Raw genomic sequence first — 27,865 nt, 5'->3', positions numbered from 1 at the left:
AGGTGAAAGCGACGAACTTAGTGTCATCGGCTGCACCACCCCATTTCAAAGAGGACGCCTATATAGTATCTATCCGCATTCGTCCATATCCAACCATTCATCCATGGGTTCAAGGAAGAGCTTCAAGGAAGAGTTCAAGGAAGAGTCGAGGCTAGTTTGTGAATCCACTGGGTAGGTGTATTTCCGTGCAACCTTGGGAGCTTCACGCACTAAAACTGTGATCCATCGTGGTAGCGTCACGGCTTCTACGTTGCGCTACGAATGCACTTTAAAAAAGTTTACACCTTTTGCAGAGTATATTTGCCACACAACGATAATCGTCATCTGTCGTGCCCGCATTTCCTTTCTTGAAAACGCTGCGCTCATTACTTTCCTGTCGGGAATGCTATGTCATGCTGATAACGCGCATGCCGTTCGTTACTGGAAAGTACCGGGCTCGCCTCGTTAAAGAAAGGAAATGCGGACAAGACAGATGACGATTATTATTGCGTGGCAAATATGCACCCCAAGGGGTGCAACTGTTTTCAGGGTGTACACTATCTGACGAAGGTACACCCTTTGGGGTGTGTATCTGCCACACAACAATAATCGTCATCTGCCTTTCTTGCGTTTCCTTTCTTGAAAACGCCGCGCCCGCTACTTTCCTGTCTGCAATGCTATGTCATGATGATAACGCGCATGTCTTTCTTTACTGGAAAGTACCGGGCTCGCAGCGTTAAAAGAAGGAAATGTGGGCAAGACAGATGACGTTCATTGTTGTGTGGCAAGATACAACCCAAAGGGTGTAATTTTTGTTTTAGAGTGTAAGCCCGAGGGCGCGATATCAGATCACCGACACGACAGCCGCATTTCGATGGAGGCGAGAGAGAGAGAGAAAGCAAGGGTAGGAAAGGCAGGTAGGTCAACCAGAACAGCATCCGGTTTGCTACCCTACACTGGGGGTGGGGGAAGGGGGAATAGAAAAGAGGAAGAAAGGGAGAGAGTAAGCACTGAGTATGTGTGGGAGGGACACCATACACAATGACACTATAAGCGGTCTCTTAAGCCCGTGCACTTCAAGTACCACACTAGTGCACGAATCGCTTTTCGAGCCAGTGACGGATGTGGCCACGGTCCGATTATCTTTGACTCGGTGAACGGTCTCGAGTCTAGTCTGCGTAAAGTTGCCCGCAGAGGGAGGCGTTGGACATCGTAGCGAGGGCAGGTACACAATAGGTGCTCGATGGTCTCCTCGCACCCACAGGAGTCGCACATCGGGCTCTCGGCCATTCCCATACGGTAGGAGTATGCGTTCGTGAACGCCACTCCCAACCACAAGCGACACAACAAGGTTGCTTCGCCGCGGGAAAGGCTAGATCGCAGTTGTAGCCGTAGCGTGGGGTCCAAACGGCCGTGTACCTTGCTCTGAGTGCACGTTAAAGAATCCCAGGTGGCCGAAATTAATCCAGAGTCTCCCACTATGGCGTGCTTGGTAATCACATCGTGGTTTTGCCACGTAAAACCACACAATTTAATTTAAATAAAAATGTGTTTGCAAAATTTCAGGCTCTCTCTTTATTTGTCTGCTAAAGAATACTACTCTTAACACTTTTCAATTAGCGAAACGCTAAGTAATTCTGGGGTGGACATAGCCACTAATGTACGATGCCACAGGGAGCTGACGCGTGAAATAGCAGCGGATGGCGCCAGCGGGTGTCCTTTGCGTCCGCGTTGGTTTCTTGCACGGCAGAAGTTTCAAGATTGGTAAAAGCGGTTAAGGGCCTGCTGCGAAAGTGCAATTTACCGAGCCTAGCTGGATTGATTATCTTCTTTTGGGTCCCTACGAAATTTCCTCAAACGTAGTGAACAAACGTACCGATGAGGCGACAAATCTGGGCAAGCTTGCATTGGTTCACGGTTAAAACCTACGGTGCTGCAAAGACGACAGCGAGCCACACAACGCAGGCGCTCACTATCAGCTGGAAGTACATTGGGCAGCAAGGTTTAGGATGCGCGTTTACGGCGTATGTATTTAATAATATTTGGGGTTTTACGTGCCAAAACCACTTTCTGATTATGAGGCACGCCGTAGTGGATGACTCCGGAAATTTTGACCCCTTGGGGTTCTTTAACGTGCACCTAAATCTAAGCACACGGGTGTTTCCGGATTTCGCCCCCATCGAAATGCGGCCGCCGTGGCCGGGATTCGATCCCGCGACCTCGCGCTCAGCAGCCCAACACCATAGCCACTGAGCAACGCGTATGTATTTGTCGATCGGTTCCATGCGCACTTGCTCAATTCTGAAGTCCACTTTGTTGCCTTGCAGGAGCATGCGCACTAGGATGCGTTCATTGAACCCTTTCTCGCAATAATTTTCCAGTTGATGGGCAGCCATTGTGCTCGGTCTCGCTCGCCTTCGCCACGCTGTTAGCTTTAAATGTGAAGCTTTTAGAGGGTTACGAGTTCATTTTTCTCCACAAGACCGTAAAACGCTGCGTTCAAAGAACTGTGCCTTATTGAAGTATGCAGACAGAAGCAAAGAAAGCAACAGAACGGTATTTGGTTAGTCTGCAGTATATGCACAGAAAATACTACATTCCCTCTCCCGATGCACGAGGATATGCATTCTCGGCACTCCGTTGTTCTGATGCACCAGAGCGTGCCTCAAGACTCCCGGTAACCTCCGCAACGCTGCACACATTTAAGGAGAGGGGTTGTAGGCGCCGCATAAATTGTATCCTATCACATCGCGAAAAAAAAAACAAAAAATTGCGTCAGGTTCCGCAGACGCTCGATATTGAAGCGAAATCAATTTATGAACCTGGCCCGAGGACTTACTCAACATCATCCGTGGATAGGTGAGAAAAGAAAAAAAAAGAGAGAGAGACTGGCACGCAGGCATGTTACGTTTAATATACGCAGACGGATTTTCACAGCACACGAGTGCTCTAACAGAAAATTATCCCCTAACGCCTGCAGCATCTACCGAGCAAGAAAAAAAATTAGAAAAAGGCTTGGGCGGTGTGGAAAGCACCTTGTATATAGATGGGGGCCTTGTTCCGTCGACGAAGCATATATATGCAAGCTTCGCACAAAAGCGGTCTTGCATTACTCCGGCTAACCTAGCTCGCTTCTTTCTTCGGCAAGCGACTGACGAAAAGTAAGAAAATATTCAACGAAACACTTACTGCTGAGCGCCCGCTATAATCAATGAGCAAAGCAGATCTAAAGCATTTCTTTTTGTTAATAGTGAATGAAAAGGTAACTGCTTGTCTTTAAATAGGAGGAGGGAGCTATAGGCTTGAACGCTTTGGCAATTTCACTTTCCGTCTCGCAGCCCGCCAACAAAGACGAAATGGAAACATCCAACCTAAACTGACATAATGCTATATTTTTTTCTTCTGTTCTTTTGCAAGCGCGTGCACTTCGCTGCGGGAACGTCAAAATGTAGAGCTGCCCGTTTTAAAAGCCGTCCGAAAGTTTTAAAAGTTATTACAGTGGAGTGCCCGCGCCGTTTGCAGTATTAGGCTACGCTCATCGCAGGACGACACACACGTCGTGAGCGTTGTCAAAATGCTCCAGTAAAAAAATATAAATGAAATGTACGCCGGCAGCAAAATATAAGGTGCAGTTATATTTACGCGCTGGGCCCGTACGTCTAACGCGACTCGTCCAGTGCGGCGGAGCCTAACTTTATTCCAGTACGTCCACTATCTCGTCGCGCAGTTGCGAACTGATGTAGGTGACGTCTGTCTATAGTCAAGTTAGGCTCCACGACCATCAAGGGTGGCAACTGTTCCACCTGAATGTCCTTCGCGATATCACATTAAGCACGTCGCCAGACTCCTTCAGAACCAGCGTCACTGATGAACACAAGACGTGGAACATTCTTGCGGGTGGCACCTCGCAGAAATTGTCATGGGAGTTATCATTGATTTTTCGTTGCATTCAGTAGAGTTTCAGTTGAAATACAATTGACTGTCATGAAATGATTGTCAAGCGGCATGATGGATCTCTCCGAATACACCGGGATATGTAAACACGCGCGTGAAAAGCTAGGCCCTGGTCCTGCAAGCTCTTTAACAGTGTCTCTGTACAGTACAATAGCATGGGCACGACCGAAAAAATGTGTTTGATGCCCCTACCTACTGGCATGAAGAACAAAGCGAAGAAAACGCACGGCTGTTCATGTCCCCACAAAGAACAAATGTGGTTCTACATCAAGTAAAATTAAAATAAGATGTTTAGGCCAAGTTTCGGTTCTAAAATGTACAGTCCGGCAAAAAATTTATTAGTATGTTAATTAATGAAACAGTAATTGGCTTGCTGAACTACCGACAAATAAGAACTCTTTTCAGCGCATAAAAAACGCTGCTGTGGCCCTTGCGCTAAATTTCTAGAGAATAATAAGAATTTTGATCTACCAAATTCCGCGTACTAAAGGTAATACGTTGGTTTTTGCGGTGTCAGACATCCACGCCGGCATTAATACTGAACCGTTCATTATTTCATACAATCCTAAGGCTTCAACTCTGCAAGCTGCTCGGTCATGCAGATGTAATGCGGCACACTCTCAGACAAATAAATATACACCCTTTGGGTGCATAGATATACAGCCTTTGGCAGATATACACCTTTTTGGTAGATATACACCCTTTGGGGTGTATACACCTCGAAGATATACATATACACCCCTAAGATATACATATACACCCTTTGGGGTGTATATCTGCCACGCAACAGTAATCATCATCTGCTTTGCTTGCGTCTCCTTTCTTGAAACCGCCGCGCCCGCTACTGTCCTGTCGGGAATGCTCTGTCATGCTGATAACGCGCATGCCGTTCGTTACTGGGAAGTAGCGGGCTCTCAGCGTTAAAGAAAGGAAATGCGGACAAGACAGACGACGTTTATTGTTGTGCCGCAAGATGCAACCCAAAAGGTGCCATTTTGTTTTAGAGTGTAGAACGGAAAGTGACCGAAAGTTTGCGCGAACGCCTTCTGCCTTGGTAACTGGATCGCTTTGGGGCACTTTAATCTCACTGGCGTTTCTGGGAGTGCTTATTTTTGCCACAGCACCGTCGTCGTAATCTCCCGCCGTATTAGTGCGGCAAATAGCTCCCACTGCAACTTTAGTTCATCGTCGGCCAGCTTTAGCATTCGGCTGTTGTAATTACGGAGTGATCCAACGACTCACCTCGTGGGATGTCTGCTTTTCTCGCTTGAACCTGCTCACAAGTACGGTGCAGTCGATTTACTCGAAGTCGCAAGTAGCCTGAAAGAACAGGAAGGGCTCAATTTAGATGAACGGTCGCCAAAATAGAATCACTGCAGAAAAGGCAACCCAGAGGAAGTACCCGGACTAAAATAAAGCAATATTTAGAAAGTCCGTGTATTATTGCCTACAGAAATCTTGTTCGCATCTTTCACTTCAAGTGAACTTCGCTTGCAGCATCTACAGCATTTACAGTATACTTTTTAGTAGACAAACGCGGACACACTCTAAAAAAATTTACACCATGTGGGGCGTATTTCGTCCCCCAATACGATGATCACCATCGGCCTTGCTTGCACTTCGTTTCTTGAAAACTCAGCACTGGCTATTTTCCTGTCCAGAATGCCATGTCACGCCGACAACTCACATGCCGGTCGTGACCTGGAGGTAACAGGGGCACAGCGCTCAAAATAGGAAAGGCACGCAAACTAGATGAATGTTGTTTGGGGACAAGATAAGCCTTAAAGTGTGCACACTATGTTTACAGTGCATAGACTTCCGACTGGGTCATCGTTCACAAGCACATAAAGTATAGTCGACAAGAAGTGCAGGGTGACGCGTCTATACGGGTGCTCATACAGAGCGGGCCTCGTTTTCGGTCTAATCGGCTCGCACTTTCAGCGATAACCGTAGCGTTCGCCCTTTGACCTTTCTTGTGACCGCCTTGTTTACGCTCCGGTTTGTTAAGGCGAAAGCCTTATATGTCTCATAGTTCAGTTGACCTTCAAAGTCCTCGAGCGAAAACGCGCCGATGACACGAAAGATACTACTAACACTGTCATCATCGTCAATGGTTCATACTCCCGTAAGCAAGCAAAATGAAATCGAATTAAGCGCCATGAGTAAGCGAATTAAGGGGGATGTGTACGTCGCGTGTCCATCCTTAATGCAACGGCACTTCGGCTTTCGCTTTCAAGTCGTCTTAGGGATAACATAAGAGATCCTGTGAATTTCTTGCTTTAAGGCTGTCTGCCAGATTAACGGTCTCTTAATACCCGCCGTGGTTGCTCAGTGGCTATGGTGTTGGGCTGCTGAGCAGGAGGTCGCGGGATCGAATCCCGGCCAAGGCGGCTGCATTTTGATGCAGACGAAAGCACCCGTGTACTTAGATTTATGTGCACGTTAAAGAAACCCAGGTGGTCAAAATTTCCGGAGTCCTCCACTACGGCGTGCTTCATAATCAGGAAGCGGTTTTGGCACGTAAAACCCCATAATTTAATTTTTTTAACGGTGTCTCTTAATGTACTTCCAATACAAGGACAATCTACACACCTCGCAGTAAAAGAAAAAGAAGCAATGTCTGTGGATTTTGTATAGACGGTGTGAGAGAATTTTACGCAGGGTAACGTTGCTAAAACAGAGCGGTCGCTACAGCATCTGATGCAGCGCTGACGCTGCTGTGCCGAGGGCACGTGTTACAAGCAATTGACCCACATGATCCATTGGTCCACGGTCCAAATTACTTGTGCTTACTAACTGCATTAAAGAAATGATAAATTAATGGAAACGAAAGTGGATGAAAAGCAACTTGCCGCAGGCGGGGAACCATCCCACTTCTTTGCATTACGCTTGCGATGCTCTACTAATTGAACTACCGCGGCGCCGTTCTCCCATCTACTTTCGAGGTATTTACGTGCTACTGCTGGAGCTAATCCTGGGAGTGTTAGCCAGCGTCACCACTAACAAATATATATATATATATATATATATATATATATATATATATATACAGTGTTGCACATAAAGGACAGGGACACAAAAAACAGCGATGGGACACACGAGGCACAAAGTTACAACAACGAAAGTTACAACAATTTTATTTCGGAAAGATCGTGACTCTTTTATGCACTTGCTACAACACAGGGCTTGTGCAAACTATTCTGACTTGCTTTGAGCCACTGCACACACCTGTGCAGCCACTCAGAAATAAAAGCTATCGCTTTTTTTCTGACAGTGAAATTGGCGCCCGACTGCATGATGCACCTATCTTCTAATTTAGAGATGTTGCGTGCTTCGATTATCAAACGGGTCATCCCATTTTAGCTGCATGCTATTATAGTGCACTGGTCGAGCCTCGCCAATATGTTAAAATGTTAAAGTGCAATACACGCAAAATGTGCAAATGTGTTAGAAATAAGGCAGGTGACTGGTGAGTCATTCGCTGCAGATTGCGAATGCAAACCAACCTAGGCTCGACCAGGGCGCGATAATAGCAAGAAACAAAAATTAGATTACCCGTTTGTTAATAGAAGCACATAATATATATGTATGTATATATGCACGCTCTTCTAAACTCTCTAATTTCATTTCTACCTCTACCAAGTGACCGGCTTCTCGCACGTCAGCCATATCCACATTTTTCCAATGTTTGAACTGATCTGATTGAACTTTGTTACACTTAAGACAACAATGTGGAATTCTACTGACTGCCGGAAGCAGAATTTATACGTAACGACGCATACTTTTTAGAAAGAATGCAGTAAATTGAAAACTAAAAGAAATGACGCACACTAAAGCAGGATGTTTACCAATTCGAAAAGGTGCACTAAAAACAGATATTGCCGTTATAAACTGTACTATTTAGAGCGTCTTAAGGGGCCAAATTTAACCTAGGGCGTACGTCAAGTTGGTATAATATCTATGTCAGGTTTTGCAATAGTCCTATACTCACAAATTAGTTGCACACGTACTTCAGAAGTGGTGTATGCGCCCCACTATCGCTTTGCTTTAAACCTTCTTTTTTAGTTGATGAGCCTAAACAAAAATCTGCTCCTAAGAATGGCTAGATGTTAACTTCTTCGTTTCAGCACAAAATAGCCAAACAACTTCAATACAGCAGATGCTGCGAATAACAGGTAATCCGTTTTCACGTATCTGTATAGCAGCTTTCGGAAATAAAGCTTTCTCTTAAATCTCACAAGTCCATCAGTTCATTTGACAAAACAGCACACGTCAACGCAGAAGGAAAAATGAATCTGGCTAGTCCACGTACGAAGCGACACTGTTGCTAATTGAGGACCGTGCGCAAAAATAATAAAAAAAGGAGAAAGAATAATCGAGAAATATTTGCACTAAATGTGAGGCTGCAGTTTACGTCGCCTCAATTATCAGGAATACAATGAAAGAAAAAGAAAATACGCCATTGTGCCGTCTGGCTCAAGCTATCTGTCGACCAGGCCTCCTCTGCATGACATGCCGTCAATCACGCGTTCCCTTGCTGAACTGTAAAACAGGGTCACACGTGGCGTGAGAAGCAATAAAGTGAGCAGCAATAAGGAAAAAAAAGAAAAACATTTCTGACTTTGATAGCGTGTTGTGTAGCTGTATGATTTCCATCCGTGCTGTGTATCCGTGACGAGTGTCACAGAACTCCAATGGCGCGACATATGTACAGTGGGCACAAATACGAAAGGGAACGGCTAAGCCATTAGTGAGGATCGTAAATCGGACGCGTTTCCGCACTGCAGTGAATAAAGCGTAATGGACCTATTTCTTCGATCGGAGAACTGATCAATTAGAATGAATTCAAGAAGTATGTAGACGCGCTGGAGACTTCTTGTAGACGTTCTTCCGTTGTTATGAGAGTTGTCCTTTAGATATATCCTGTATCTTACTCTATATATACAAAGTGGGATAAGTCTATTCCCTTTGGTACGTTGTAGTCCTAGACTTTCCCAGCGGGTTTTTTCTCCCTGACAGAATACAGAAATCGTTCTACAGAAAGCGTAACGTTGTAAGTCTACGGCTGTCTGTGGACCGCTAATGGCCGTCACGAAACAAACGTCTATAGGTTATCTGCAATGTGACTGAATGTGTTTTCGCGATGTTACTCGTAGCAAGTTACTCAGAGCAAGTCTGGGTCTACGCTCCCACAGAAGGTGCGACGATATATTACTGTTTCCTTTCATATCTACACAATGTGTGAAGTTACTACTTTCCGATGAGTTAGCGACGTTGCACTTTTGGGCTTCGTCGTCTCGAGTCTTTACCCTGCAAACCAGCGCGATAACTGAGGCCAATTCGAGAAACCGAATAAGTGGCTTTCTAAGATATTCAAGAAATCTCGAAAAAAAAAATTACTGTTCTTTCTCCCGCTCTTCTTGCTTGACAGCCAAACGGTTCACAAAGTGGTGTGTTTTAGCCAACGAATGAGACATATGCCCCATCCTCACAAGTGCTTTGGCATGAGTTTTTTTTTTTGTTACTATTCGTGCTTTTCACGAATTTGTACAATGCAGTTTGATGACCAGCATTATATACGTTGTAACGCGTCGTTTACTGATGCCAATGCTTTGTTAGGACATAAGTTCTGCACTAGTGAGTTTACTGCGTAACCGCGGTCAGAAGCAGTTGTGCTTAAGCGGGCTGGATATATATATATATATATATATATATATATATATATATATATATATATATGGCTGCAATTATATTTATATGTAAGTTTACAACTGCTACTGCCGGCTTTATCATTTGTCCAAGTATGAAATATCACGTGCAAGACAAAATAAGAATTTCAATATTTTTAGAAGCCAGCATGCAGCTGCTACTCCTCAAAGTATTCCATTGCTGAAGAACACCAATAGCCGAGAAATCCTTCGGAGCAACAAAAACAACCAGGGAATGTGACGGGCGCGCACATAAAGGAGTGAAACGTTTATGGCTCTTAAGGCAATTACACTGAACGGATGTTGGCAAAAAAAATAGAAACGAAATTTAGGGAGCGGAATTCTGTTCTACGGCGCGGTTCTGTCACGCCAAATTGGATGGCGTGAAATGGCACCAAGCTCAACCAGTACACCAACCCCGTAAAACGTAGGGAAATATTACTTCCGCATGCGCGCGGTTTTCAGTTTTTTTTTTTTTTGTAGCCACGTTTTGTCGCCTTGCAAAGATGGTCCCGAGCAGCTTCTCAGACTTAGAGCGAGTGAAAAAAGAAGGCTAATCGCGTCCTAAAGTGGCATTCAGTCGTCAAGTATACTGCGAATCGGAAGCAATAAAGATATTTAAGAAAAGAAAAAGAATAAAGAAAGACGAGGCAGCTACGTAGGGTCCCAACGAATGCGTTATGGCAGCGGGACGATCGAGTCCGCCATTTATTTACGACCCTCCGGCCGCCGCTTCGACGAGGCACAATTTAGACAGTAAAGACTGGCTGCAAAAGGGGTGGGTGCTTAAATTTTTGGTAGGTGAGCCGACGCGGTGTCACTGGATCCTCCACTAATTTATTTCTCTCTTCTTGCACGATGATCAAACGTGTGAAACGAAGAAAATTTACAACAGTTCCAATTCCATTCAGCGCCTTTGAGCGACATCTGGTATTCCAGGGCAAAAAACGTCTGCTGCTGCAAGCCTGCCAACTTGTGAAGTGTAAAATTAGTAAAATCCACACAGAGAGAGAGAGAGAGAAAGGCAAAGGAAAGACAGGGAGGTTAACCAGAGATTATCTCCGGTTGGCTACCCTGTACTAAAAGACACGACACATTAGGGGGTGGGAGGGAGGGCTATTTGGGCTGCTTTTGTTCTTTAGTTTGACCAGGCCGCGCTCCTTTCGTGGGCACATAGGTATTCAAATTCAGCGGTTGACCTTAGAGGCAGTGCACAATACGCAAAAAGCTTTGGGCAGCCTTAAACAGACAAGTAGCCAATCATCTTTGGGATAACAGTGACTATTGCAGCGACTTTTGGTGCTGGGGATTTTTACTTGGTTAGAAACTCGTCTTACTAAACCTGCACGAAGCAAGTATACCTCCGTTGTCCTCCGTAAGTGTGAATATTTCCGAGAATATCTTCGAAGCGGAAGAGCAAAAAATTTACACGAACGGAGTTTTTCCTAAGTTCGAAGCGGAACATTCGTAAAATCGTAGAAGAAGCCCAAATTCGTAAATATTGTGAAAAATCCGGGAGAACTGATAGGTATGCTGTTAGTTGCGCAGGGCTAGAATGATGCTAGATAATGCAAATGTACACCTCTAAAGCATGCCAAACTGCTAGCATGACAAAAGTAAGTGTACCAGCAAAACAGAAAAAAAAAGGAAAAGAAGGTTAGAACGGAAGAAAGAGCACAAACGAGGACGACAAGATACCACCACGCCTTAGACAAAAGGAACGTGTAATGTACTCTTCCGCGCACCCTACACTGTCATCGGGCTGGAGAAAAAGACAGCGATAAATGGGGTCCCGACAGAAGGCGCCACTTTTGAAAGTAACGTCAGTGGCGGCTACCAGAGGTACTAGAGGTACTCGAGCAGTACTGAAACTACCAGTGCCCGGTACCTCCAAGTGCTGACGCTCACCCAATGGTAACCCTACGAATCCAGCCGGCCTTAAATAGAAAGCACTCCAATGCGAATTCAAAGAGTTGAACCAGCCCCATTTATCCACACACGCCTCCTCAAGAAAGGGAAAGACTCGTTAAACAACCACCCCAATGACAAAAAAAAAGAAGAATCTCGTCTTCCCTGCAAACCACAAACCCCATCGCGCAGAGTGCGCGACCGTAAAACCGACCAATGGGAACGTTCGAAAACACCAGTGACGTCACGATATCAGGATAGCGCGGCGCTTGGGCGGCAAATAAGGCCTCACTCAGCCAACACACAGGCACGGATAGCCGGCCCTTTCGGGATCCCACCCATATACACAGTCACGGCGTAGCGGGCCCGCGAGCCAGTGAATAGCCGTAATTAGATTGGCGAACAAACCAACCGCGATCTACTCGGGCGCCTCGGTCACGGACGCCTAATCATTTTCACGCGCCGTCGCCTACCGCGAGATGACGCTGCCGACGTCTTCTCCATAATCACTCCGCCGCCGGAGACCTCTTCCCCCTCTCATTTTGGCACCTCCCTCGCCTTTCCTTGCCTACTTCTCATCGCTCGCTACAGTCCGCCATTTTAGTTATCTTCACTTTTTTTTTGTCCTTCGTTGATTTCGCTTTCTCGTTTCTCCGAAGCGTTCGTCTTTTTCCTCGTATCTTATCGCTATAGGTTTTGTTCTTTTCGCTGGTTTCATTAACACTGCGGGCGAATGGCTGCGCGTATAACGATGAAATTATACACCGTCGGTCTCGAAAGGATGCAGAGGGGCGAGGGGGACGGAGCAAGCAGATATATACGCTTGTGGCCGGCCCCAAATTTGATTACATTATACACGCATTGTCGCCTCGCACATTGGCCTTCACGCAGGAGATGACAGATTTGGGGCGAAATATTTTACGTCGTTCCTTTTTTCTTTCTTTTCTTTTTTTCTTTCAGATCTCTTTCGTCCGTTAAGGAGTAGCGTGTAATCAGAAGGAAAATAATAACGCAACAAAAAATATTTTTCTTATTTCGCTCGTCGTACAGCAAACGCTGCAAAAATCACGCTTGATTCTCCCGCAGCTTACTTGCTGTGGTCGGCGTAAACATTCGTTTTTTTCGTTAACATTCGTTAACAAAAAAAAAAACAAATCTGCGCAGCAGATGCAGCTGCTAGAACAGAGGAGAGGGATGGAGCGGAAAGATGATAGCATACAGCAAATGCGTGGGTGTGATGGAAGCGCGAGTCTAAATGTGTGCACATCGACTGTTTCGAGAGATCGTAATTTGCTCGGATCCGGGCGTCCCTATATGTCTACGAGTCATTATCAATTCCCCCTTGTTTTTTGTCTTCCCTTTCAAACTTTGAGGCAGCAGCAGGCCCCGCTCTGTCGCATTGAATCAGGCGTATTTTTCGAAAGGTCTCAAAGCCGGAAGCGACGGGCCGCGCGAAGTTTTCCCGACTGTTTAAATAAAACACCGCAGGCGTGCGGCGAGCGAAAAGTGAATACGCCGCTGTCGGCCGCTGTGGCCGGAGAACACTAGTGACCACGCCCACGCGCGATTTTTTTAACTGAATCCTCTTCGCTCTGTTTAATATACTTGCGTTGAAATATGTTTTGCTGACACAAGAGAAACGGAGGTGTGTGTGTGTGTGTTTCTTTATTTCTTTTTTTTGACGAGATTGCGATACCAGTGCAGAAAAAGATTAATCCATATTCGCTTCAGTCGTTTCGGATGTCACCTGAACCCAAAGAAAGAGAGAAATATGCAGAAACTGTGCCCGGAACGAACGCGCAGGTACTACGAAGCGGACCGTAATTTGCCGCAGTCCTGCAATTTTCGCAGCACTGATCGGATTGGATTGGATCGGATTTCGTTAGTTGTATAGGAGCTTGTCAACGGGTCCAAACTGTCGCGTAAATCTTCCCACGTATCGTGTATCTCGTTTCTGCTTTTTTACGGAAACGAGGGTGGGTTACTTGAGGGTGTCGAGTTTTTAACTCGTTCTCTTACATCGACGGGGAAAGCATTTGCTTCCCCTCCGAACACTGAAGCCTGTCTGGGGAGCGAGCACTCTGAGTTAGACCGCCCATCGTTTCATAATTGCCGCGCGTAAGGGTATCGCAGTTTACGGAACACCGGTGCCATAGATAGAGCAGACTGTAAGATAATTTACACCCTTAAAAGTGAAAAAGGGTGTAAATGTGTCCATAACTCACATCCTTAGGGAGTTATTTATATAACTGACACCACAAGGGTGGGAGTTATAGACACATTTACACCCTTTTTCACTTTTTAGGGTGTAAATTATTTTACAGTGCAGTGGCGCTGGCAGCACCATCTTGCGACGATTTCGATGCCTGAGAAGCGTTTTCATTTTCAAATAATTATTTTTGCAGGAACAGAAAAAAAATATGCGGATCCCACTTACCGTGGGAATCGATGTAAGCGAAGCTTTCTGCGCTGTTCGGTTTGATTGACGATAATTATCAGTGATGCTGACAGCGAATGTTTCATTTCTTCAGTGTTTAGTGCAATATACGAGAGTAGTGAATTGGTGGTAAATGTTCCTTGCGCACCTCACTGCTCTTTGTCTGCGTAGTATGCACGGAACACACAGGGAGGCGTGTTTGCTTGAGGCATTGTTGTGCGGCATTGTGAATAATATGTGCGCCATTGTTAATAATATATGAGAGGACTGAGCATCGTCATTGCTTCACATTACACATCGCATTACGGGATTGGATTGGATTGGAAGTGTTGGCACAATTTTACGGGTCTCGACGTGCCAAAATCAGAATCGGATCATGAGGCACGCCGTGGTGGCTGACTCCGGATTAATTCCGATACCCTGGTGTTCGTTCACGTGCACCTAAATATAAGTGCGCGAGAGATTTTCGTATTTCTCTCCCGTCGAAATGCGGCTGGCGCGGCGGGGAACGTACGGCGATGCCTAGCAATGCTACAACCGCATAGCCACCCCGGCCTGCACTGAAGCGTTGATTTTACGTGCGTCCGCCTCCGTAGTGTCTCCTCGACCCTACGGTGATTTAATGCGAGTTTGCTTCCGCACACCCTGCGTCAGTTGTCCGTTGACAAATTCGCGTGGTGTTTATAGTTCAGAAATAATGGAAACCTTCAGTGTGCCCGCAACCGCTGCCGTGCCTATATGAAGTCACCTTTTCCCTCTCCCACCCTGCGCCTCATTAGGGGAACTACGAGCGAGGAGTGACAAGGCTCTTCAGTCGTTTCGCGACTACCCCGGTTCTACCCATTCTCTCTGCCTCTTCTCACTACCCCATCTCTACCATTCCATCTACCTCTCCTCATGACTTGCAAGTAAGTAGAGAAAAGTGTATAACAGCCGTGTCTTACCAGTACTCACGTACGGGGCAGAAACCTGGAGGCTTACGAAAAGGGTTCTACTTAAGTTGAGGACGACGCAACGAGCTATGGAAAGAACAGTGATGGGTGTAACGTTAAGCGATAAGAAAAGAGCAGATTGGGTGAGGGAACAAACGCGGGTTAATCACATCTTAGTTGAAATCAAGAAAAAGAAATGGGCATGGGCAGGACATGTATTGAGGAGGGAAGATAACCGATGGTCATTAAGGGTTACGGACTGGATTCCATGGGAAGGGAAGTGTAGCAGGGGGCGGCAGAAAGTTAAGTGGGCGGATGACATTAAGAAGTTTGCAGGGACAACATGGCCACAATTAGCACTTGACCGGGGTAGTTGGAGAAGTATGGGAGAGGCCTTTGCCCTGCAGTGGGCGTAGCCAGGATGATGATGATAATGACGACGATGATGATGATGATCATCATCATCATCAGGGTAAGAGCTGCAGTTTCTGCAATGCTTTTGCGTGGGATGACGAATACTTACAGCTGTCAAGAGGCTACTGCGACGACGCCCAGGTAGCTCCAGAAGGCACTGTGCACATGCGACACGATGGAAAGGACGAAACTTGCTTCCCGCGCCACCCTTCCTCCCTGTCACGCTCCTTCAGTGTATATACACGCTCTGAACTAACCCCAACGCGGCGTGCAAGACAGCAGCAGTGGGAAAGTCGAACGAAGAGGTAAAGAAAGCGTCGCTTTAAACGTTCACTACATGTTGGTGATATTTTCTGTCGAATTCCTTGCCGCAGCAGACAGGGAGAACATATATGGCCGTTGGAATTATAGTTGTGCGTGCTCTACTTGTCGTTACGGTCACAAGACGGTGCCACTAACGCCCTGCTGCACACATGCGCGTCTCCGGTGTACCGGTTTTCCGTAAAGTGGAATACAGTTACGGACAAGCTAAAATTTCGAGTGAGACTACCGCATAGACACATGTGTTAGCCACGTTCTTGTAAAAACTGCGCAAGGCGCCTTGAACAAAAGTTTTTGTTGGCGTTCTAGCAGGCGCTTTTTGAACATGCGAGATGAAAATCAGCGTCTCGGTGAGGCAATACACAAAGACGGACCGTGCATGAAGCGCGATATATATATATATATATATATATATATATATATATATATATATATATATATATATATATATTTGAATTTCTATTGCCCGATACAATTTCTGTCTAGTCAGTCCTAATGTTTTATGCTAATTTAGTTTCACTCCATAGCCGCAACTGGACGTCAAACGCTATTTAATTGCTGGTGCCAACCACTTCAGCTACAGGCAAGTTTCTATGTTAGCTTAGCATTACGAAGACAACCGCTCTAATGCTACAGCTAAAAAAGAAGTTAAACAGCTACACGCTCATGTTTTCATTCGTGCAATGGCTCCACCCACGCCTCTACACTAAAGTGTATTAGAGAAAGTAAGTAATAATAAATGTGCGTCGATCGCACTACAGTCTATACGGTATAGTGGACTGGGAGTGACCAATACCAAATGCGGTTCGCTCAGTTTCGTAGCGACCGATAGGGGTCACTGGTGCGGCGATTAGCGTCATGCTTTCGTTCACGCTAGACATGGGTAATTAAGTGGATATCTGCAGCAAATATCTATCTGAAGTCGTGCATTTCATTAAGATAATTATGATTACGATTACGCTTACGAACAGTTCTGACACGGATTTATTCAATAAAATGAAAACTAAGCCCTGGAAGTTTTGATGCCAAGGTATCAATCAGTCAGTCAATCAACGACCAATCAAATTAATCAATACTAAACCAATGAACCAACGAGTCAGTGAATCACGCAGTCAATTAATCAATCAGTCAATTAATACGCCAGTCGACAGTTCAGTCAGTCGTTCAAGCATCAGTCAGCAAGTGGATCAGTAAATCGACAGGTAAGTCCATAAATCAGTCCATCACTAGGACTGTTCGATTCAGAGGAGGCGCACGGCACCACAAACGAGAATGTGCCGGCGGTGCAGGTTGCACTGCACCGGGCTGCACCTGTGGTGCACCTCACCTTTCAAACCTGTGCAATCGAGGACGGGGGGTGCAGGGGGCGCCACTGTACCTCGCAGAATCGAGTGCACAAGGAGCAGATTCGTTTGTTTGAATTGAATAGACCTATTTAACGAGCAATCGAATAAGTCAATCAATCAATCAATCAATCAATCAATCAATCAATCAATCAATCACTTCGAATCCACGCCTCGCGCATGCACGTGCAGATCACGTGCGCGTGCCGCCATTGTGGCAAACCCGGATTAGACGGAATGGATCATCTTCGCCGCAAGCGCTTCCAGAATCTTACGCTGTACAAAAAAAATTATTGTTATTATGAATTGCTTTAACTTGCGATTTACTCCATTTCTAACCCATCTTTAGCGTCACCGAAAATGAGCTGAGACAGAAAGCGACTTCAACGGAGCAGTCAGCCGGCAAAACATGATTTCCTGCGCGCTTCTATCACGTAGCGCAGCCTAAGGTATAAAAAATTGCTATCCCATCCGGCGGCAGCGGAAATGAACGAATCGCAAGGCTGGCCTCGCGCTGCCGCTTCTTTGAGAGCGAGCGATACAGGAAGAGCTCAGAGTCGGAACGGAAGCGGTGCGAGACAAACAACGAAAAAAAACTAAAAAATAAAAAATAAAGGGGGACTGACTAGTAAGAGTAGAAAGATGACTTGCACGTGCGACTTCTGTGCAATAAGAAGATCAGGCACACGCCTGGAGTGGTTTGCAGTCGACGAGAGAATGAAACGAAAAGCAGCTAGAAAACTAAACGCCCGACGGGAAGTATAAAACCTCAACGAGCGAGCTTAATTAACTCCTGCTGTCGTATCTAAATGCGGGGCGGCGACGCGGGGACAATGTATTGCTGGACTAACGGCGGCCCCGGTCGCAATGACACTTGTTGCGTTCCTGAAATGAGATTCGCTGTGCGACTGGCTAGGACAGGACTTACTGAGACGGGGGATTTGCTGGAAGCGCAAAAAAAAAGAAGAAAAGAGTAATCACACGACGAACACAGAAGCAACAGATTCGAAATTACAGTTTTACATGGGAGATGTTTACTTGAGGCGAAGTAAAAGTAGCGCGTTTCCTCTCTCGGCGTAAACAAAGCGCCCTGGGGAAGTATTATCGATGACCCGATTGAAAGGGAGCGATCATGTTAGTGGTTGTTGTTTGCGTATACGGACAAGCTTGGTACACCGTTTCCAACGTTTCGCTGTCGCTATGCCTCATGTAATGTGTATGTCGCTGCTGGTGACGTTGAGATGGAATAACCAATTGCTGGCGCCGACGCCAAACAAGCATTTAAGCTCGATAGATGGAAAAGGACAATTCGAAGAAGGCCTAGAGGTCGGCCCAAGTCATCGTGTTTTGGCTCTGGGGAACAGACGGCACACTCTGTGTTGTGTCCTCTGATTAATCCCTCACGGAGAATTGTGTCATCTGTTTATTTTCATGACACAGCACTGTGCGTCATCTCTCGCCGTCCTGACACAGTCTGTTTCCTCCTTCGTACAGCGCTGTTACTCGTTAGTTTGCTCTCTAATAAAGCACTGAGTTTTCTTTCTTTCATTCCTGACAAAGCACTGTTTACTGTTTATTCCATGACATAGTACGAAAGGTCACTAGTATCCTACTTCATACTACGTTATTTGTGTTGTTTCCTCCTGACATAGGGCAGCGTTGTATCTTTTCTTTTTCTTCTTTTTTTTTGCTCGTCTGCTTGCTCACTGAAAAGGCGCTGTGTGTCGTCTGCTTGCTCCCTGACACAGCATTGTGTAGCATTGTGTGCATCTTTCCCCGAGGCAAACACGCAGTGCATCCTGCCTGGCACAACGCAGTTTGTGGTCTCTCTGCGCACTGACACAGCGCTCGGCGTAGTACGTTACCCCCCCGACACAGCGCTACGTGTCTTCTGTTTCTTGCTTGACACAGCACAGCCAGTCTTCAGTTCATTCCCTGACACATTCTGCGCATCACCTGTATCCTCCCTGATACAACGCTATTCGTCGCCTGTTCTCCATACTGACGCAGAGCCGACTGTCGTCTGCTTGCTCCCTACAGGGCTGCGTCACGATCCTTTGGAAATTGCGTCGCGTAATAAAGTTTATGGCGTCGGTGGTGTGCCGCATCACATCCATTTGTTTTTCTTTTTTTTTTTGTGCACAGCTCTTAGCACCCGTTCCTGCGGCTAGCGTAAACGTCGGCGTCCTACCTCGTAACCAAGCGAACGAGCGTAGCGAAAGATGAGAGCGAACAATGAGCACAGCGGGGTGTGAAAAAAAAGCGGCTACAGCGAAAAGAATGCGAAGAGTAAGGCTGCGTTCACACTTGGTCTTGGAGCAGGCGGAAGCGGAAAAAACTTGACAAAATCCGCCCGCCTAGGCGGAGAAACGGGCGGAAAACCAGGCGGCGAAAAAATCGGTCTCGGACCGATTTTTCCGCCCAGGCGAAGCGGAAAGACGTTCCGCTTTACCGGAAGCTGCAATCGCATGTAAACATCCGGTCGTAAAATTTTACATTTTCCGTTGCTCATGGTCTATTTTTAGGAAAAGCAACTAGCTAAAGCTATCGAAACTATGTCTTCTTTATCTTCCATGGTAGACGAAAGTTAAAAACGACACGTGCAGTTGCGCGAAATGGTAGTTTTTAGTAACTGACGGGTCAATGAATGAACGTATGTCTTGAAATAGTGTGATGAACAGTGCCACCAGGCGGACAAACGTACGCAAACTAGATAAATGTGGGCGAAAGCGGACGTGGTTTCCGCTGCAGTGGCGAAACAAATGTGAACGTTTTGTACATGTGCGAAAAAGATTATCCGGCCGCTTTGGCTTTTCCGTCCGCTTGCGGTTTCCCAAGTGTGAACGTAGCCTAAAGCGGAGGAGGAGGACAATGAGAAAGCGCGAGAAGCGAAGCGCAGAGCCGCGCACAAGGGGCTTCGGGGCGACGATGGGCCACGAGATGGCGCCAGAGTAGCGCGCGTCGTGGAAACAAAGCGCTGCATGAGCGGAGGTCTGTCTGCGGCGGCTGCAGTGAATCGCGCCCACACGTCACCCACGCGCTGCCTCCCGCGATCTGCCGGTTATCGAGGCAGTCCCGCCACACTTCGCCCCGTTTGCAACGCGTCGCACGAGACAGGTCATCCGAGCCAACCAATGTGCCGCGAAATGTAAACGAGTATACAGCTGCAGTCAAATTTGCGATTAAGGAGCATCGTGATCATCGGCGAATTCTTTTTTGCAGGCTGCAATGTTCGACATAATTTTGGAACTAAGATGCTATTATTGTTTAGCTAATAAATTAAAGTTGGCACATTAACATTGAAGTTGGTATACTTTAAGTCCTGCCGAAAATGTTCGTGCATGAAAGTTATGCATGCGCAGACACGGTCATATCAGAAAATGCGTTCAAATTTTGTTGACTATAGGGAAGACAAGATAATTCAACGATTTTCTCGGGTTTGCATTTACAAGCCCTCATACTTTCAAATTGATTGACTCAAGATAATAATTATGCAACTAATATTAAAATTTACCTAACATTTTCCTCCGGAATATGTAAAACGGTTGATCGTAAAGGCTCTAAGCCCGTCATCTGAAGTGTTCATACATAACTGGCTCCGTACATCCAAAATTGTGTGTGCTGCCAAATTCTGTAGCTCAATTAACTACGGCAAATGACATCGACAAAACCAACATTGAACTGCCGTAGAGAGCAAATGATAGGCTTTAGTAGATGCCCTTGGGTGACGCTATTATTTATGCGTCACCGTCGGGCGAGCATATATGCAGCAGGCACCCGTAAATATCACCCGACGGTGAGACGTAAATAATCTTGTCGCGCATGGGCGCCTGCTAATAGCCTGTCATGTGCGATCTTCCACAGCTCAGTCTGAGTTTTATGTATGAAATTCGCCCGAATTCATTAAGCTGCACAAATTTCGCGCGTTTGGTTCTTGAATGTCGGGAACCGACTATCATCTTCTCGGTTGACGGGCTTCAGGCCTTGTATTAGGAAATCCATCGTCTGACTCTTTCGAAGAAAAAAAAAGAAGTTTAATTAGCGTTATTTTCATAACTGCTAGTATGACTACTACTTGGAGTCATGTTGAAATGTAGCCATCTGCGGTAACATCAATCCCACCCGAAGAATTCGCTGAATTATTGCACCTTCCTTATTCCCCGGGCATTTCGAACGCATTTTCCGAAGCACCGTGTTCATGTTTCTGTTACCTCGATCTCGACTACGGAACTTACCCACTGAAAGGCGTGTGTAAAAATAAATGAACACAAAGAAGACAAAACCAATCTTGGCTGCTCAAATGCTATGGTGCTGGGCTGCTGAGCCCGAGAGGTCGCGGGATCGAATCTCGGCTACGGCAACTGCATTTCGTTGGGCGCGAAATGCGAAAACACCCGCGTACTTAGATTTAGGTGCACGTTAAAGAACCCCAGGTGGTCGAAATTTCCGGAGCCCTCCACTACGGCGCGCCTCACAATCAGAAAGTGGTTTTGGCACGTAAAACCCCATAATTGAAAAGAAATTAACAAAGAAGACACAGAGAAGATTTCATCTCCGCGCCAATTCAGGCGCACTGAGACCACAGAAGCAAGCATTTAGGGAAGATACAACACAGTCTCTTAACACTGCCAGAAAGGGTAAATTGGAGGTAAAAAAAAAGAATAAAAAAGTTTGCCGTAACGACGCCCAACGCTGACGTGTGACGCCGAAGCCGATGCCAGGTTTTCTGCGACAGGGGCTCCCTTAAAGTATAAACCCCATGCAAGCGATCTTGCACGCGACAGCGACAAGCGACGCGATGGAGATGGCTGTCGCGTTCGCTCGTCGCCTACAAGCTGCACCCCATGCGAGCGATGGCTTCGAGCGACGTCTCCCCAGTGTTGCCGGTATGAGGGCAGCAATATAGGCGCTGAAACTAGCGTGACGCGCACTTTATTAACTTAAGTTGATGTATTTTACTGTAAAAAGCAGCATAAAATATTTCTGAAAGTCTTGCAGTAGGTTCTTATCCTTGCACGTATAAAAATTCAATCGTTTGCTCGTTCCGTGCGACAATCGGAAGTACCGGAGTTACGTACGTCCAGTTCCGGCTTTGCGCTATTGGCTAGTCGTTCATAGCACTTCCGGGCGACGAGCGACGGATTCTAGATTTACAAAACCGAGCGATCGCGCGACAAGACCGAGCGATCTGTTCAAGCGACGGCCCGATCCGTCGCGCGAACCCGTCGCTCGTCGCTGTCGCGCACAAAATCGCGCTCATGGGCTTTAGCCTTAACGCTGTCGCGTTACAAAAAGATAAGTTCAAGTTCTGTCAGTCGGCGACAGGAGGGTCGCGCGCCTGTAAGTGCACGAACGGCGCATTAAAAACGAGAAGAAACGGTGTCCGGTTTCTCAGCGAGTAGATCTCGAGAGCTTCCGGAAAGAGCGTTCAGGCGAGGAAGACCGGAAAGATAATAACGTCGCGCGGCCGCACATTTTTACGAGATTAAAGAATTTGACAACATAGTGATACGTTCGGCCCGGCTGACTGGGAGGACGATTGCGCGCCGAAAAAAAAAAAGGTATTCAGTTAAAAGAGGAAGAAAAAAAAACGCAGTCGGGTCCTTACACGAAGGAAACAAGCACAAAGGCAATGTAGCCGCAGAGGTTGTTCTCCTCTATTTAATTTTCCTCGGTAGCTGCTCCTTCCTTTTTTTTTTTGCCAATCCTCTTAATTCGTACCAGTGTCGAACTTCGCTGACAGTTTCGACACCCCACTCAGACTGTCCTCTTCGTTCTCGATCGTTTCCTTTTTTGCTAGTTGTAGTTCGCTACAGCTGCGCTTGTTCCAAATGAAACAACACTCTCAGCTCCAAAGAGAGCGTTAGCAACAAGTCCATTAGTTCTTGTTAAACGTGTCTTGTTTTCTTAAGAAGCTTTAGGAGTCTATATCCGCGAAGTAGCCTTAATACTGAAGAAGTCTCCGCAATGAAGAATTCAAGAGTCGAGGGAAGAATTCTCAAGAGAGTTCTCAAAAGTGTGGAAGTCTTAAATGTGAACAAGTTCTCACTCTTACGAGCTCTTAAGAGTGAAGAATAAAGTGAATTGAATACTTCTTCAGAGGTACTTCTGAACACTTCTTCAGAATGTTCTAAGAATGTGCAGGTACTAAAAGTGGCACCTTTATTAGCCGTAAACCTACCTAAATGCAAAGAGCGAACTGACCTGAGGACTTGTAATACTTAATGGGGTGGATACCACAAGAGCCTGGTAGTCTACAGACCTGACGCATGTTAAAGGTGGTCTGAACACTTCCTAACTTTTCTTAAGGGAGTTCTCAACCACGTGGAAGTCTTAAGAGTGTAAACGTCTTGACTCCCGACACTTCTTAATGTGAAGGTCGAAGTGAAGACTTTTCCGAAAGTTTATAACAGCTAACAGTCCTGTCTGATTTTAGTCTGTGTCCGTGTCACTTTGCGCTACAATCCAAGATCATGTAACAACTAAACATCACCTTAAAAGTCACAACGTCTTCACCCCTCACAAAACTTCCTAAAATAAGCCTTCTTAAGCGAGTTTTTAATAGTGCGGAAATCTTTATAGTAAAGAAGCCTACACTCTTTTTACTTCTCCGTAGTGATCTGAATGCTTCCTAAGTGACCTATAGAAGTTTACTAAGGATTTGTTAGAGTGAAGAATAATGTGAACTTCTTTAAAAAAGAATGTTCGTACAATAAACGAAGTTATTACTCTTCAGGCCAACTACCAGGTAATATTAGTAAGCGTTCCGCTCCTTCTTACGCACCCTCTTCAGCGTTTGATGCCCAAACGATGCACTCAATTTCGCAACGCCTCTTTTCTTGCCCTTTCCTGTTTATTTCTCTGTCTCCAGTTTAAGGCGTTGCTGTGCTTTAGCCGTCTACCGCTGTAGTGAAATACAAATTTCGTTACCCGTATACAAAGACGACGAGCTTTTTCTTTATTCCTTTTGTACCCTCCTTTTTTCGGTCCGGGTGCAACACAGAAGCAAGCAACAGTGGTCGAAAAGGGACGGTCTCTGGAGCTAACAACTTGTCGAGGACGACTCATCGTCAGGACAAGAAATTGCTGCCCTGGCGAAGGCGACTGCCCTTGAAACGTTACCTTTGAAAACTGAGCTCTATTCGCGGACAACTTTCTCTGGCAACGAATGGAAAGCTCGAGGGGGCGGAGCTTCCGCATTGTGTTGCTGCGCCAAGTAATCCTACAGCGTTTCATGACAACTTTCTCTGGCAATGAATAGAAAGGTAGAGGGGGCGGAGTTTCCACATTGTGTTACTGCGCCAAGTAGTCCGGCAGCCTTTCACGGCGCTTTCGGTTTCACGGATCAGACAGTGAATATGCGTAGCATCCACGCGCAGCGGTTTCACATTCCGCATGATAACGGGAAAAAAACAAGAGTCATATTTACCGCTAAGTAAGGCATTGTAGCTTATTTTTTTGTGCAAGTAAGTTGTTGATGTTTTCTCTTTCCAAGCTTGAGCTAACCCCGCAGAGGAACAAGAGAAGTCTCGGGATATAAGGGATTTGCGAGAGTGGCCCTGAATTTTATTCAGGGCCGATAGTTAGAACGCAAAAGCAAGAACCCTGCGGTAAGACTAGTGCAGGACGAACGTGCCTCACCTTTATTTCAGGTAAACAAAAAAAAGGCAATTGCTTTTATGAAGGGGTAACAGAAAAACAAAAAAATATGAAAGTATTGCTGACTTGGTTTTCATGTCGCACTTCGCACAATAAACAAATGAACATGGACCACTATATACTCTCGTGTCGCCACTGATCATCAAAGTTCATTATTATTACTAATTTTACCAGAAACGAAACATGTATACAAAATTATAAATTATTCGACAGTAGAGCTAATCAGTAAGTATTCGTAAGTGAGGAATGAGCTCGCCTTACGTCTGCCGTAAGCTACACTTCAGTGCTGATTAGCTCCGCGGAAATCGGCAAAACGGAGGGAACTTCACGAAGAGTTAATCATTCAACCGGTAACGTAGAAGCTCGAGCCTGTTGGCGATAGCAACGTATATCCTACCATTGATTAGCATAGCAATAACCTAAACCACAGTCAACCAGCCACGAGTAGTACGAAGATTCAAATAAACCCCATAATAGTTTCCCAGAAAGAAAGCTTCCGAGTTTGAGACAAATTCGTCCTCGGCCAGGACATCGTGGCGTCGAAGCAACACGTTTTCTGGCAAGTAGTCCACCATTTAGGTTGGTCAGCTTTTTGATTCAGGCGCAGGCTCAAGTCTGAGCTGACCAGGAGCCTCACGGACCTACGCTACCAACTATAGGTAATCGTGGTCCCTGTCAGCTTCGAGCTGAGTCAGCACAGAGCCAACCAGGCACCAAGTTATCTCAGACCTACCGAACCTTCCGAGCCAATGAGGTTTCATTTCAGCTCTGACGCGAGCCACAGTTGGGGTTAACGAGGCGTACCGGGTGCCTCGGAGCTGCGCCATAATTAGAGATAATCAAGCGTCTAGTTACCTCATCGCTGAATCAACAACCGATACAATCGGGGAGTTCCATCAGCTCCCATGGTAGAGCGGTTGCCTCGGTGAGGCTTTGATCGCGGGTCAGACCTCCAAACCAGGACCAATCTTTGCCAGCCAGAAAAGAAGCAACAACGAAAGGCCCCACTGCCGTGTAATTTCCGCAGCAATTCACCGTGAATTCCTGGAATTCCGCAGCCCCTGCTGAACGTTGCAGTTAAATGTTTATTGGTAAGGATGAACTACGTAGCATTCTAAAGTATCTAAATGCATTCGGTGAACTATTCCTGCGCCTGGACGGCGTTCATCCGAGAAGACGCTTTGAAATCGGTGACGTCATAGTGACGGAGAGGCGCAGAAGAACTGTGGGAAAATCGAATAAAAACCAAAGTATCACATTCGATGAAAGCGGAATTTCAAAACGAACTGAAAACGATTAAAATTATATACTACCGCTCTTTGGCGCTCCTAAAGAAAGAGCGGCTTTTGCTACGAAAAGACGCGAAAGTATTCGCAACTGCAGATGGCAACTTTCATTCTATTGCTTCTTGTTTTTGTTCTTTTCATTCTAAGTTACAAGGTTTCCCAGCGAATCGTATAAATAATTGAACAGGAAGCCTCCGCGTGAGTTTCCCTTCTCTTTTCAAAACAACGCATATCTCGCGAAGTTCGCGAGCAACTAGCTCAAGTCCGGAAACATGGTAAGTAAACAAACGACCTCCCACGCCATAGCAACGACAGGGGAAAAAAAAATAAGAACTGACGGTAAGTCCTCGCGCCATATGAATTTGACTAGAGTCTCCCTAAAAGCACGCGAGATGCCCAATCCAATTGTTTCTTCCTAGAGAGAAGAAAAACAAAGCGCCTGCACATTGTTACAGTGGCGTGAGCCATTTCGCAAAAGTTCCACGTTTCTTGCGTGTTTCTGTTTCTTTGTTTTTTTTTCTTCAATGTCTTCCCCAAAGCCTGCCTTCAACCTTTCGAAACCTTTTCCCGCTAGTTTCGTTTCCCAAGCGCGTTTACACGGAGCCGTTCTGCGCCGAGTCCCCCGAGAATGACTTGATGCCGCTTGGCATCTTCTCCCAAGTGCTAAAGTTTGTTGCTCGCCGCTCGTCGCCTCAACGCCCTTGTATCTGTTTCTTTCGATCGGCCGACCCTTTTGATTTCTTTCTTTCTTTGTTCTTTATTTAAAGATAAGCGCCTCGATTTGTATTCATACATAGTGCATTAGAGGCGCCTTTCACTTTTGCACGACGATAAATCTCCAGCACAAGACAGTCGCCTATAGCTGTTTCGAAAATTTTCGAGCGACAAGAAGTGCGTGCACTCGATTTCGAGGTGATGGAAGATTAAGCCCTAGGCAGGCATTGGATGATGTCGCGATCAGCTGCAGCACATGTGGCGTTTTTAAGAGCAAGGCTAGCGAGAGTCCATGGAGCGAATATCGACACTTCGAACGTTATCAGCAATCTTGTCGGATTAGGCTGCGACATTGAAGGCTGTATGTGCTTATATAAGCATTACATGTGTGTGTGTGTGTGTGTGTGTGTGTGTGTGTGTGCGTGCGTGCGTGCGTGCGTGCGTGCGTGTGTGCGTGTGTGCGCGCGCGTGTGTGTGTGTGTGTGTGTGTGTGTGTATGTATGTGTGTGTGTGTGTGTGTGTGTGTGTGCGTGTGTGTGTGTGTGTGTGTGTGTGTGTGTGTGTGTGTGTGTGTGTGTGTCACGCTGGCCCCGGTAGTAAAATAAAGAAAGAAAGTACGAGGTACGCTGAATAAGCACAGTATATTGCACTGACGTTTCGGCTGGTGGACTAGCCTTTGTCAAAGTAACATGTAGATGCTTTTGTGCTTCCTTATAAACCCGCGATACATCAGATAACGTTGTGTGCAATGACAACAAGAAAAACAACATATATATAGCGATGCCGCTGGCGATAGCGGTACCACAAACGTGGCGATCAGTGCAGAAATGAATCGTTCGTTTACTCAATATTACAATGTACACCACTCGAAATCAAGAAAAAAATAAAAATTATTACGATAAAAGGAAAACATGGAGATAATAAGGCGCCGCGCGATAGTGCATTCAGGGTGCAGGTTGTGGGGTCTGATACGGACAATAACGATCGAGTCACGGTTAATGTCAAGGATGCTTAGTAGGCACGCTGGTTAGTGTGCCTGTGCTTTCGTTAATGCCAGATGACACGGTGTTAAACTTATAGATTAGGTAAGACTCGCGGACTTCGCGATCGTGATGGGAATGAAAGCCTGATTCAAGTATAGTGGCCCTGAGTTTTTCGAAATGATTCGCTGGTAAACGAATATGTCTTGATAATGGTAGGTTAGGAAGTG

The 27,865-nt window shown here is 46.0% G+C and overlaps 1 protein-coding gene across 5 annotated transcripts in view; it reads right to left on the bottom strand.

The window, feature by feature from the left end:
- The window catches only part of dimm (basic helix-loop-helix family member dimmed), a 627,608-nt gene that overhangs the window by 242,040 nt on the left and 357,703 nt on the right, over window positions 1-27,865 (bottom strand). For 4 of the 5 annotated variants that reach the window (XR_010567290.2, XM_070523699.1, XM_065443608.2 and 1 more), the window contains exon 4: window positions 5,176-5,253. The gene's annotated coding sequence lies outside the window, so the exon portion shown is untranslated. Of the gene's footprint in view, window positions 1-5,175; window positions 5,254-25,510; window positions 25,629-27,865 lie in introns of those variants that run through there. The other variant, XM_070523700.1, reaches the window with a different exon arrangement.

Source organism: Dermacentor albipictus, chromosome 8 (assembly GCF_038994185.2).
Source record: "Dermacentor albipictus isolate Rhodes 1998 colony chromosome 8, USDA_Dalb.pri_finalv2, whole genome shotgun sequence".
Classification (NCBI taxonomy): domain Eukaryota; kingdom Metazoa; phylum Arthropoda; class Arachnida; order Ixodida; family Ixodidae; genus Dermacentor; species Dermacentor albipictus.
Note: the sequence above shows the minus strand (reverse complement) of the source record. Positions and strands in the feature narration are given on the sequence as shown.